At 53.7% G+C, this 13,020-nt stretch overlaps 1 pseudogene; it reads right to left on the bottom strand.

Moving 5' to 3' along the window:
• Positions 1-4,795: 4,795 nt before the first annotated feature.
• Positions 4,796-12,757, bottom strand: LOC100341018 (cytochrome P450 4A5-like; annotated as a pseudogene).
• Between the last annotated feature and the right edge of the window lie 263 nt (positions 12,758-13,020).

The raw sequence follows: 13,020 nt of genomic DNA, 5'->3' as shown, positions 1-13,020 counted from the left end.
TGAAAAGTAGTGAGGACCCCCCAATACTCTGGCTTTGTCCCAGTGAAACCCATTTCAGATTTCTGATCTTCAAAACTGCATGAGAAGAAATTTGTTACTTCAGGCAAGTAAGGTTGTGATAATTTGATCATGGCAGCAATACAGGGAAATGCAAGCAACAAAAAGGCAAAAGGCAGGCAGAGGGGCAGACAGGGAGAAGGGCAGGCAGTGATCAGAGATTAGGTGGACAGAGATGCAGACAGACACGAGGCACATAGCCACATCAGCAAGTTGGCAGTCAGGAGGAAAGTTGGGCAGACAGACGGCGGAGGCAGAAAGGAAGGCAGGTGGATGAAGGACAGGTGGACAGATAAAAAGTAGGAAGTGGACCATCAGGCAGGGGACAGGAACAGGTGACAGGAAGACAGGCTGCGAGGCAGGAGGCCCCCAGAGTCTCTTCTCGTCTCCACCAGGGTTAGTGGAGCTTCCTTAGATGAAGGTGGATCCCGTTGATGGACTTCAGTACAACCCGTGCTGTGGGGACGGGCACCTTTTTGGGATCCGGCAGCAGCTCGAAGCGCAGCAGGGTCAGGGCCACGGCCACCTTCAGCTCATTCATGGCAAATTGCTTCCCGATGCAGTTCCTGGGCCAGGCAGGGACAGTGAAATGAGAAGAGAGCTCAGGTTTCATTCTGGGCTGGGCAGGCATTGGTCTCTAAACCCCAGCTCAGAGCTGGCCCTCTGAAGGTCCTCCTTCTTACGGATCAGCCCCAACCCCTTTCCTCACAGGTTACACACACCTCTGTTTGCCATGGTTGGGTCACATTCTCCTGACTTGACAAGCCTACCATCCTCCCAAAGGCTGGCTCTGATCCTGCTTTGGCCTTCAGAGGGCATTAAATCTCTTGTAAGACAGGGCCAGCGTTCTAAGGAAAGAGCCTAATCACACGAATAGTTTGAAGAGTTAATAATTAGTGAGTTCCCTCCCTTCACACACGGGCTGGTTCCCCATGGGAGGTCACTGGTCCAGACCACACGGGAGAGATGGGTCACATTCACATACACTCGCTGGCTAGGGATCCTCAAGAACTGAATTCCTCAAAGGGAGTTAGAGCATCATTGGGGAAGCTCCCGGACAGGGGGTGGGTCAGGGACCCCTCCCAATGCAGTCCCAACTGCTTCCAGCTCAGTGTTCAGGCTCTTGGTGCACCCTCACTGCCACATCTACCAGCATCTGTCTCCTGGTTTCTCCTTGCTATCCTTCAATGTCCTCCCTGGGCTCCTGTTGATCTCCCTGCCTCCCTTTCTTCCACACTGAAACTAAGGCTTGGCTCAGACCCTTCCCTGCTTTCCACACCAGTGGGATAAGGTGCAAATGCTTAGATGCAACAAGCTCTCTAGGGCTGCTGCTCACCTATCACTTACTTGTCCAGCTCCACTAACTCAGCTCATGTCACTGAAGTTGCTGAGAAAGCCCTCTCTCCCTTCAGGTTCAGGCCAACAACCTCCTGTCCCATATCTCCTTGCCAGCCATCCCTCTCCTTGCTGGGTTCTCAAGGCAGCATTAGTGTGGGGAGCAACTTGGACTAGACTAAGTTACTGGAATTAAGACTTATTCTATGCATCTGCTCTCCCACAATATGGCACTGGGAGAGGAGGAAACAGCTTCTACGCAGCTGCCTCCAGTTCAACCAATAAACTGCAGGACCTGCTCCTGATTGGAGGAGAGCAGCGTACTCGGTGTGTGGGTAGCAGAGTTGGGATTGGTGGAAGAGGACTATAAAGGAGGAGAGAGACAACATGCACCAGGAACATCTAAGGGGAACATCCGGATAACATCTGAGCAGCCCCCAAGAGAGCCGGCCGGCGGTGTGCCACTCCCCCGCGGAAGTGGGGAAAGTGGCAGGGGGCACCGCCCTTCCACGGAGGTGGAAGGATCGGCAGCCAACCCGGGAAGAACCAGCAGCAAACCCGGGGAGGGCCAAGCAGACAAAAGAACAGCGTAGGGTCCTGTGTCGTTCCTCCGCGAAGAGGGGGAGCGACAATTAGTGATTGTGTTCAGGGGTGCAGTCCAGAGCCTAGGACGGTGCCAGGGGTATGCAGCATTCCATAAACTACTGAAACAGGGAATGAGTTTGTGAAGGAATAAAGAAAGGACTGATGTCTGTCTTGTGAATAGGGTTTTTCTGTACCCTTTTTACCTTAATTGTGAACTCTTGGAGACATGGATGACACTTTTCATCTTTGTGTTCCCTCAATTCCTTTTTTTTTTTTTTTTTACAGGCAGAGTGGACAGTGAGAGAGAGAGACAGAGAGAAAGGTCTTCTTTTGCCGTTGGTTCACCCTCCAATGGCCGCCGCGGCCGGCGCGCTGCGGCCGGTGCACCGCGCTGATCCGATGGCAGGAGCCAGGAGCCAGGTGCTTTTCCTGGTCTCCCATGGGGTGCAGGGCCCAAGCACCTGGGCCATCCTCCACTGCACTCCCTGGCCACAGCAGAGGGCTGGCCTGGAAGAGGGGCAACCGGGACAGAATCCGGCGCCCCGACCGGGACTAGAACCCTGTGTGCCGGCGCCGCAAGGCGGAGGATTAGCCTAATGAGCCGCGGCGCCGGCCGGTGTTCCCTCAATTCTAAGGAGTGCATGGCACACAGAGACAAGAGCACAGGATGCTTTGATTTTTGAGTGAAGTTGATTAAATTTTAAAAATGAAATGATTTATTTCAAGATGGCTGACAGTGGTGCTAGACATTCATGTCCTCCCCAGAGAAGAACCAAAACAACAAACAAATGGTTGCATTTTAAATGAATGCCCGAGGAAAAACTTTAGAACTCAGCAAAGAAGATAAGGAAAGCTACAGGGGGTGGAGAGCTGAGACTGAAGACCACAGCGAGCCCAAGGCCAGCCCCATGGCCAGGAGGCATCTTCACTGAAGAACTGGCATGCAGGGGAGCCTCAGTGGAACCCATCTCCACGGGTGCCGTACACCGGTGAGCCTGGCTGTAAGGCTGGTCCACACTTGCCAGAGGCTCGGAGCCCAGTTAGAGAGGTACCTGGAGCAAGCATGGTAGCTTTGTGTCAGAGAAGGGACTCACTGTGTCTTTCTCCCAACCCGTCTTTCTCCCAACCCCCAGAAGCCATGCAGTGGAATGTGGTTCTACCTTGAGAAAGGAGCCACTGTGGGAATCTCTAGTATCCTAGGAGCCCATCCTTGGGACCCCACAGACTTTTTTTTTTTATTAGACAGGTAGAGTTATAGACAGTGAGAGAGAGACAGAGAGAAAGGTCTTCCTTCCGTTGGTTTACCCCCCAAATAGCTGCTACAGCCAGTGCTGTGCCGATCCAAAGCCAGGACCCAGGTGCTTCCTCCCGGTCTCCCATGCGGGTGCAGGGTCCAAGCACTTGGGCCATCCTCCACTGCCTTCCCAGGCCACAGCAGAGAGCTGGACTGGAAGAGGAGCAACTGGGACTAGGATCCGGCGCCCCAACCGGGACTAAAATCCGGGGTGCCGGTGCCACAGGCGGAGGATTAGCCTAGTGAGCCACGGTGCTGGCCCCCAACAGACTTTTGATCCCAACAGTCACAAAGACTGCAGCCTTCGAACCTGTCCAGATCCAGCATTTCAGCTGTGGACCCTCACACCAGCCCATGCAGCATGAGGCACAAATGGGACATAAAAGCAGGGCACAACCTGTCCCCAGGACCCTGGATATGAGGGGCTGGTCTCCCCGGACTTGGGGCCCATGCCCCCCCCACCTCTCCTCACTGTCATCTGAGGCAATGTTTGCCACAGCTGGGCTCTGTTTGCGCTGGGCCTGCCAGCTGGCCATCTTGTGACCTTGGCCCTCTCCCTGCACTAGCAGGTCCTTGTAGGGACCCACACCACTGTAAAAAAAGACATGGAAGGTCACTATATCATGATCAAGAGATCAACTCAAGAAGAAGCCGCAATGGTTGTAAATGCATATGCTTCTAACTGTGGAACACTTGATTTTATAAACCAAATATTCTTAGATCTAAAAGAAGAGACCATATATTAGGATACAAAGTAAGTCTCTACAAACTCAACATAATTTAAATGTCATGTATTTTTTTCCAACAAGATGGACTGAAACTTGAAGTCAACAAAAGAAAGCTTAGGAATTGTAGCAGTGCCGTATCATACACCCAGTAGTGGGCTTTCCTTTATAAGTAGTCATTGTGTGCATCTTTATGTAGAACGTGTGGAATATGGACCATGGTTTAGTGATCTCCAAGTACAGAGTTTCGTGAACGGGGAATATAGACACAGATATTTAACGTAAATATACAGCGAACCTTCTGTTGGAAAAGACTAGAAAATGTGTCAGGTGACAGCCCCAAGTGGGACCCTTTCTAGAAAGGCCACTGCGACCTTCAAGTCTGTGGCCAGTCAGGGCACCCGAGGATGCTGGCAGCAAACCAAGCCATCTGGGCCTTTGGTTTGGTGTTGGAAGGGTTAGTGACTAAGCAGAAAGGTCCGTGATCTGGCTGGAGAGTGTGTGGGAAAAGGAGACATTGGAAAGTGCAACCCAGGAAGTGTAATGTACACAGAAGAGCCACACCCCCACAGCGAGCAGACCTCCAGGACACCCTGAAGTTTGGAGCACCCCGACACTGCTCTGAAACCCCCCCTTACGTGGCTCGCAGAGACACCCACACAAGGCCTCCCTCCCAGCAACGCCAACACAGGAGGGCAGGTCTGAAGATCCCACGTGGGAATGCAGGAGGTCACAGACACTGGGGATGAGCCCTGAGACTCCCCATCACCCCCCGACTCCATCAGCGCACACGGGACGCTCACCTCGATCCTCCTGAGAAGGGCAGGAAAGCGTGGCTGTGGCGAGCAGAACCCGGTGCGAAGCGGGAAGGGTCAAACACCTGCAGGGAGCAGAGGTCAAGGGCGATCCCTGAGGGCCCAGGGAACACAGTGGCAGCAGGGGGAGGAGTTGGTCTGAAGGATCAGTCCATGCCCTCCTCCCAGCGCCCTCCTACCTCTGGGTTTGGCCACACCTTCGGGTTGTGATGCAGGCCATAGATGGAGAGCATGACCGTGATGCCTGTGGGGCAGGAGGAGAGCAAGAGAAGAGACCAGTGGGGTGGGGCCCTGAACCCTGAGTAGATTTCCTCTACAGGCCTCCACATCTCAGAGAGCGAGAATGTTCATGCTACAAACCCATGGATACTGTCAGAGGCGCACCTGTATTTATTGAGATTTTTTTCTGTTTAAGCTCTGTGCAAAGCATTTCCTGCACATCATCCAATTACCAAGTATGCATCATTTATGATGACAAGGAAAGGAAGAAGCAGAGAGATTCAGAACCGAGGATGCACGACTGAATTTCCAATCTTCTTGTCTCCCAGTGAGTGCTTAGATGAGTGAGGGTGGGCAGTTCGTACCCTTGGGGAGGGAGCGTCCATCAGGGAAGGTGACAGGCTTGCTGAGGTCTCTACCAACACCTGGCACCGGTGGGTAGAGTCTCAGCGCCTCCTTGATGCACATGGTGGTGTAGGGCATCTGGTCCAGGTGCTCCCTGAAACAAAGCCCAGGCAGAGGAGGAGGCAGGGCTGGGCCCCCACGGCTTCCCCTCCCAGACAGGCAGGGCCCTCCCCCACCGCCCCCTGGGCTCTCACTCACCAGGTGATGGAGGCTCCGTCCCCCAGGAGGCCCTGGATCTCCTCGCGGCACCGGTGCTGATGCTCGGGGTGCGTGGCCAGGGCATAGAAGATCCAGGAGACGCCGCTGGCCGTGGTGTCGTGGCCCTCGAACATGAATGTGTCCACCTCGGCGCGGAGGTCCTGGTCGGACAGGCTGCTCCCGTTCTCCATCTGGGGGAGGCCACAGTGGGAGAGAGGGTGCGGGCTCTGCTCTGTCCCTGGCTCTGTGCTTCCAGGCCAAGCTCGGGCCTGCCCTGCACACACTGACCTTGGCAAAGAGGAGGACGTCCAGGAAGTCCAAGCGCCTCTTCCTCCTGACCTTCTCCAGCTCCCCCTCCTGCTGCAGCTGAACCTTCCTCTGCTGGATCACTCGGTCTGTGCCAGAGCAGTGGGTACCGGAGCAGCTGAGAGCCCCACCTGCCCCAACCCGGGTGCCCTGGAGGTCAGGGTGAGCGTGGGAGTGGGTGTGTGGGTCGGGGTGGGAGCCAGCATCCTGGGATGCGGGGCAGGCCTCCCTGCAATTGCACAGCCCAGGAGCCTCAGCTGATTGCTGCTGGGCTGGAGTCTCATTCAGTCATCGTCCGTGTGATGGGAACCCCTGCCAGCACCTGGCACCCCAGCATCTCAGCTCCTGACCCCTGCACCAGGGAGGTACCCAGCGTGTGTGTCCCAGCTCCTGCAGGTGGAGCATGTGCCTGGCTCTGCCTTATGAGTTGATGTCAGCTCCTTTGGGCTGTGCTGGTTAAGGAGGGGGACACAGGAGGAGGAGGCAGCACCTGTGTGCTCGTGGGCGAGCTGGCAGGCACGGTGGGACAAGCGGCCTTCAGGGCTCAGCCTGTAGATGGTGTCGCTCTGATGAAAGACGTTCCTCACCCGGGCAAACACCAAGTTGTTCAGGTCCCCAACAGCCTGGATGTAGGACTGGGAATTCCTGAGGGAGAGGACGTGGATGAGGTCAGAGTGGAGGGGCCTCTGATCTGCAGGCAGAGTGGGGCTCTGGGAGGAGATTCCTCCCCACACTGGGGACAGGCAGCATGGAGACACACACCACTCCTGTTTGCAGTCCTTGTGACCCTGGGGCCTCTGTAGGATGGCAGGAGAGCCAGGCTCCCACCTGTGCTGGGCGGGGCAGGGGGGGCATCAGGGATCTGCGGTGGAGGTAGGGGGAATCTGGTCTGCAGTTAGAGCTTGGTGTGGGCTAGGTCAGCGTCTTGCCTTTTGTGGAGGTGAGCATGCTAGTCCCTCCCACCCCCGGCTGGCTGGGAGGTGCGGGCACACTGATGGTGAGCCCAAGGACCCTGCTGGTGGAGGTCATCACGGACCTGCTGTCCAGCTGGACGCTGCCCTGGTAGCTGAAGGCGCACTTCATGATGGTGTCCAGGGTCATCAGGGAGACGTGTTGGAAGACCTCCAGGGAGGAGTCCTGGCTGACCAGCTGCTCCCATTTGTCCTGTAGGGAGAGTGAGCCTTGTTCTTGATTCCCACCCAAGGTCTGGGCCAGGGAGCCGAGGCTCTTTTTTTTTTTTTTATTATTTGACAGATAGAGTTAGACAGTGAGAGAGAGAGACTTAGAGAAAGGTCATCCTTCCTTTGGTTCACCCCCCAAATGGCCACTACGGCCAGAACTACGCCAATCTGAAGCCAGGAGCCAGGTGCCTCCTCTTGGTCTCCCATGCGGGTGCAGGGGTCCAAGCACTTGGGCCATCCTCCACTGCCTTCTCGGGCCAATGCAGAAAGCTGGACCAGAAGAAGACCAACTGGGACTAGAACCCGGTGCCCACATGGGATGCCGGCGCCGCAGGCAGAGGATTAACCAAGTAAGCCACAGCGCCAGCCCCTCCGAATTTACATTACATCACATTACATTAGTTTACATTAAATTTTGAAGTTTGGAATTCTGTTACAATCTTTGATTTATGAGAAACTTTTTTCTTTAATGATAAGAAGTAGAGTAACTCTTCAGTGTTTGATACCTGAGCCAGTCCAAGACCCTGGCAGTTCCATTGCTAAGGGACAGTTGTGTCAAGGCAAAAGAAACTCATGGGACATATAGTAGCACTTTTAATGGGGATATAAAGGCACTTCAATTCATTGTCTTTCATAAGATGTTTGCTGAGCATGGTTGAGTCAGACATCAGAGTTCTGATTGGAGTGTTCGTATGGCAGGGTGTGGACCTACTGTGCATTCATTTCATGGGTTCCCAAATCTATGCAGTAGCCTTGGGTCCCTGGCCAGAGCCTGGCCGAGTGACATCCCGGAGCATCTGCCCTACCAGTAAAGCTTCCACTGTGCAGGCCAGCCAACGGTAGACTATCCTGCTGTCACGAAGGATTGACCATGCCTCTAGTCCTCCGTGTTGAAGACTTGGAAAGAGGAAGCTAGGGTCCTGTGTCCCAGATGGTCCTCTTGGTACAATAAGCAATGAGTGAGTACAATATCATGTCTTTGCTCTGCTTTGGGGAACCCTGCTCTCATATTAATGGTCTAAGAGTGCTATTCCATGGGGCTGAGGGTGATGGCTGTCTGTGCACCACTTGTGTTTGATAGTGGAGCCTGTGAGTAGGTGAAGGTTGTGTGTTTGTGTGTGTGTGTGTGAGAGAGAGAGAGAGAGAGTGAGAGAGAGAGAGAGACAGACTCACCAGCATGATTTGGACGGAGTCCGCCATGAGCCCCACGTAGGGCTTCAGGATGTCGTAGTGGAAGGCTGGGGTGAGCATGCGCCGGTGCTGGAACCACGTCTGCCCGTCCAGCAGGAGCAAACCGTACCCTGGCCAGAGACGGGTATGTGTGCACATGTAGTATACTAGATGTGAGAAACCACCGAGGATAATCTGGAAAGAACTGAGCAGTGTACAGGGAGCAAAAACTCAGAAGAAAGTGGAATGTCTTGGACAAAAGGCAGGGAAGGCATGATGCTCTGCACAAGGAGGAATTTCCCTCCTGGCCTGGTACGTGAGCATGGCATAAAGACTGCAAAGAGCTGGCGCAGATCTAGGAGGGACTTAGTTAATGTCCAGCTGGGAATGTCTGGCGACAACTGAGCAGTGCTGTGGCAGGTGCTGAGTCCCAGGGGGCTCGCACCAGCCTGAGGAAGGGCTGAGGGTCTGCTTGGCAGATGACAAATGAGGCTGGCATCAGGGCGTAGCTCGTGAGAGTGGCGGCTGGCACCTTGCTCTCCGTGAGGCAGTGAGAGCTCCTGCTACCCTAGCTGGGGAAGGGACTGTTGTCCTGCATTAGGCATACATACCAATCCAGGGGGCCAAGAACTCCTAGACACTGCGAGCCTTTGGGTCTGAAAGGTAAGCAAGGGCTTTACAGGAAAATAGCTATGACCAAATGAAGCAGCTCCCATGGTAGCTGACATCCGACCAGGGGTTGCCATCACTTCTGTTGGCTGTGAGTTGGGAGTTGGTCCCAGAGCACTTTCTACTTGCTTCCCTCCCCTCTTTCAATTTTGTCTTCAGTTGAGGTTGGGTGTGTTCAGGGTGGTATGGTTGTAGACCAATTTTGTCTTCAAAGTCAATTTGGCTTGGGCAGGTAGACTCAAGGCAGCAGCAGTCAAACACCCACTGGACTGGAATGGTGAGTTAGCAAGAGCACAGGCTATATCCTCCATGCCAAAGAATAAGACAAATCTTGTGGGTTTTTTTCTACAAATAGATCATGGTTGGCCACCTCAAGACTCAGGAAAGCCAACACTAGAAGTTCCAAACTCAAGTTGGTATGGATACAAAAGTTTTTTTTCAAAACTGGGACAATTTACATGACAGGTCATCTCAATTTGCTTTTAAAAACAACAGCAACAAAAAGGACATGAGACACTGAGCAAATAATCATGGTTTTTGTAAACTGAGTCAGTGCATTGGCGTTAAGTTGGGTCGTGAGTTTGGTGCATGGTTGGTGGAAGGGGCAGATATTGGTGTTCAGATTAGCACTTTGCAGTGAGAAGGGCCCCTTTAGCTGGAGTGAGGTTTCATCCTCACCTGATCTGCCCAGCATCACCTTCATGTAGTCCGGGTCGTAGAGCTGAACTCGGACGTTGCTCCCCCACAGCCACTGTGGGAAGGCACTGGGAAATTTCTCTAGCCATTTCAGAATCTGTGGCAGCTCCTGGTTCTTCTGGAACTGTTCCCAAGTGAAAGACAAAACAATGAAAAGTTTTCTTTAACTCTAGGCCTTGGAGTGGAAGACAACCACAGGAAAACATCTCTGGTTCTACCAGTAGAAGTCAGAACTTGGAAGTTTTTATGACCTGGGAGGACTGGGATTTATATTCTTGCTTTATTTAGCTTATTTGGGACTGGCCAGACCAGGTGCCATCAACTCAATCCAGTTTTCCTGCATAGCTTGTAGGGAAAGACCTGACAACTGGAGCTTTCTATGGCGCAGAGCAGCAGAGAGCTGGAGTCAGGAGCTGAACCAGTACCCAATTCAGGCACCCTGGTACAGGATGTGGGCAGCCCCAGTGGGGTCTTAACCCCTGCTCCAAAGGCCTAACTGCCTCATCCAGGGCCTTGCTGTCTCACCAGAACTTGGCCCAAGGCCATATGTGGCCTCCCTCTTGAGCAGAGCTATGGGCTCGCCCTCCACATCACCTGCAAGCTTAAGTCAGGCACTGTGCCCACGTTGTGCAGAACCTTGGAAACTCTCAGTGCAACGGTTTCCATGGACAATTACAGAACAACTATGTCTCCTGGTAGGCAGCTGTGTAACATAATTCAGTTTACTCATAGAATAAAATAGATTACATTAAAATGTTAAGTTTATACACTAATTTTATATCACCATACTGGTTGTTATAGTTTCCACATTATTCCTGCAAACATACACATATTTATTAAGATGAAATATATGGCTACATGTAAAAAGATTAAATAGAGATTACACATTTAATGTCATTCCACATGTTAAATATATACAGATTTCTTGCACAACATCTGGATGTATAAATAATGATTTTGAGATTTGGGTTTTGTATTCTCATTTTCACTTCCCATCAAAAAGAATCTTTTGTGAGTTCCCCACAGCCTGGAGTCATTTTGCGAAAGTCTTAGATGTGGATCACAAAGTCCTTGGCTTTCTGGTTTCGACTCTCGTCCTTCCTCTCTCGTGCCCACGGCTGTGTGACCCATCTGTTCCAGCCCTGAGGCTTCTGCTGGTCTGCTGCTGCCCCGCCATGGCTGCACCTGCACACTCGCTGGCCTGTGCACACACACTTCTATCCGCCCAGCTGTTCCTCCTCTCCGCTGCTGAGCGAGGGCCTCCCCCTCAGCTTTCCACACCCAGCGCATCTGGAATCCGTGCAGGAATTTCAGTTCTTCATTTCTGCTGCTTCTATGGAACTGACATCAGCTTGCCGTGGAAGTATCCAGCCCCACACAGCTTTCTGACACCATTGTCACCAGCCCTGAGGAAACTGGCCCTGTCGTGGAACAGGTTCCTTCATCACCAAGCACTTCGGTGCCAAGCACAGGGTCAGGCACTGGATGGAGGTGTGGTCATGGATCCTCAGCTGTCTAGAGCTCACAGCCTCGTCGGACAGACAGGAAGCTTGGGAGACCACAGCACAGGACATTACTATTGGGATGGAAGGAAGTCCAAGCATCGGGGAAGCCCTGGAGAGGGGGCTGACTCAGACCCGGACACTAGAAAGCCCTTCCTCGTCGCGTGCTCATTCACTCATTGAGTCTCCATGGTTACAAACGTGAGTCAGATGATCCCACCCAGAAGGAGCTCCCAGCTAGGACGCTGCAGGGAAACACCTGAATCAAGTTGTCACTGCGCTGTCCCATGAGGAGGACAGTGCATAGGAAGGAGTCGCCCCTCCATTCCTGAAAGACCCGGGAAACTTCTTCCAGGACGTGGCTTGGGGCTGGGCATTGGCAGGTTGGACACTGGGAGGCAAGGTTATTCCAAGCCAAGAGCACAGGGTGAGCAGAGGCCCAGAGGTAAAAATGCATGGACAGGTAGGGGTGTTAATGAATAATGTGGTGTAGAACAGGGCAGTGGGACAGAAGAGGACAGGGTTATGGAGGGGAGGTTGGATGTTTCTGGTCTCCATATTTGGCCCCTTCTGCCGGTAACAAGAGAAGCAAGAGGCCTCAGTGCCTGCAAACTCCCGTCTGCCAACATCTGCCCCATGCACCGACCCTGGATGACCCGTCTCTGCGAGGCTCCTCACCTGGGTCCGCATCCCCACCCCGGGGCGGCCAGTGTGGGGGTGACCCTGTCCCTCCAGCTGCTTCTTTCCTTCCTTCCTCCGTCTGTCCAGACGCCAGTGCTGAGCGCCTCAGTGCTGGGCACTGGGGTGCAGGGAGGGGATGGTGCACTCAGCTCCAAGGAGCTCACAGTCCAGGGTGTGCGGTGACACCACTTTCACCGCAGCAGAGTGAGCCCTCCCTGTGTCCTGGATCCTTCTGAGACTCCCATCTATCATCGCTGCACCCCATGACCCCCACAGAGCAGGATTCCTTCAGACTGATGTCTGTCTCCAGACAATCAACAGATCACACACAGAGAATGGTGTTGAGTGACTGGGGTAAAGAAGATTCTAGAAGCCTGTTTTGAGAACAGCTAGGGCTGCAGGGGGTGCTCAGCCTGGAGGAGGGAGACTCAGGCAGGAGCAGTCATGCCCTCCATGTCCAGGGCTGCCAGGACCAAATGAGGAAGTCATGCATGATGGCTGCGTCATAGCAGGGTGGATTTCCTGTGAGGGAGTGAGCTCCCTGTCGCTGGGATGAACCCAGACCCAAGAGGTGAGCTCTGTGTTCCTCACAGCCTGCGTGCTCATCACACAACAGCCTGTGCCCTGTGGACCCCTGCTGAGCAGACTCTGAGAGCCCAGCCACCCCTGCCTCCCGGTCCCTGTCCCACTCCTTCCTACCTCTCTGCTGTGCCCCAGGAGCCAGTGGGAGGGTGGGCACGGGAACTGCTGGAGGGCTCTGAACAGCCACTGGCAGTGCAGGTAGAGCTGAGCTGCCTTGAGCAGCAGCAGGAGCAGGCCCAGCAGGGCCGCCACTTGGAGGAGCCCGGAGAGGCTGCCCGGGAGCCGGGTGGGGTTCAGTGCAGACACGCTCATGGTGCAGCGGCTCTGGACCTGTGGTTGACCCTACTTGTCACTGAACCCTGTTGATGACTCTTTCCTATGTCCAGAATTGTACCGCCCGTCTGGGGGCAGGGTGACAGAGGGAAGAGCTTGACTTCCGCTCTCAGAGCTGGTTAACCCTGAATGATCCGCCTGGAGAAATGGGGAGATAAATGCTGATAGTGGTAATGGCCAGGAATATACTCACTTTCCCCTCTTCATGTTACTCACAACTTCTTCTTCTTCTTCTTTTTTTTTTTTTTTTTGAGAAAGTGGAAACAT

Source organism: Oryctolagus cuniculus, chromosome 7, assembly GCF_964237555.1.
Source record: "Oryctolagus cuniculus chromosome 7, mOryCun1.1, whole genome shotgun sequence".
NCBI lineage: Eukaryota > Metazoa > Chordata > Mammalia > Lagomorpha > Leporidae > Oryctolagus > Oryctolagus cuniculus.
This window is presented reverse-complemented; position numbering and strand designations above follow the sequence as displayed.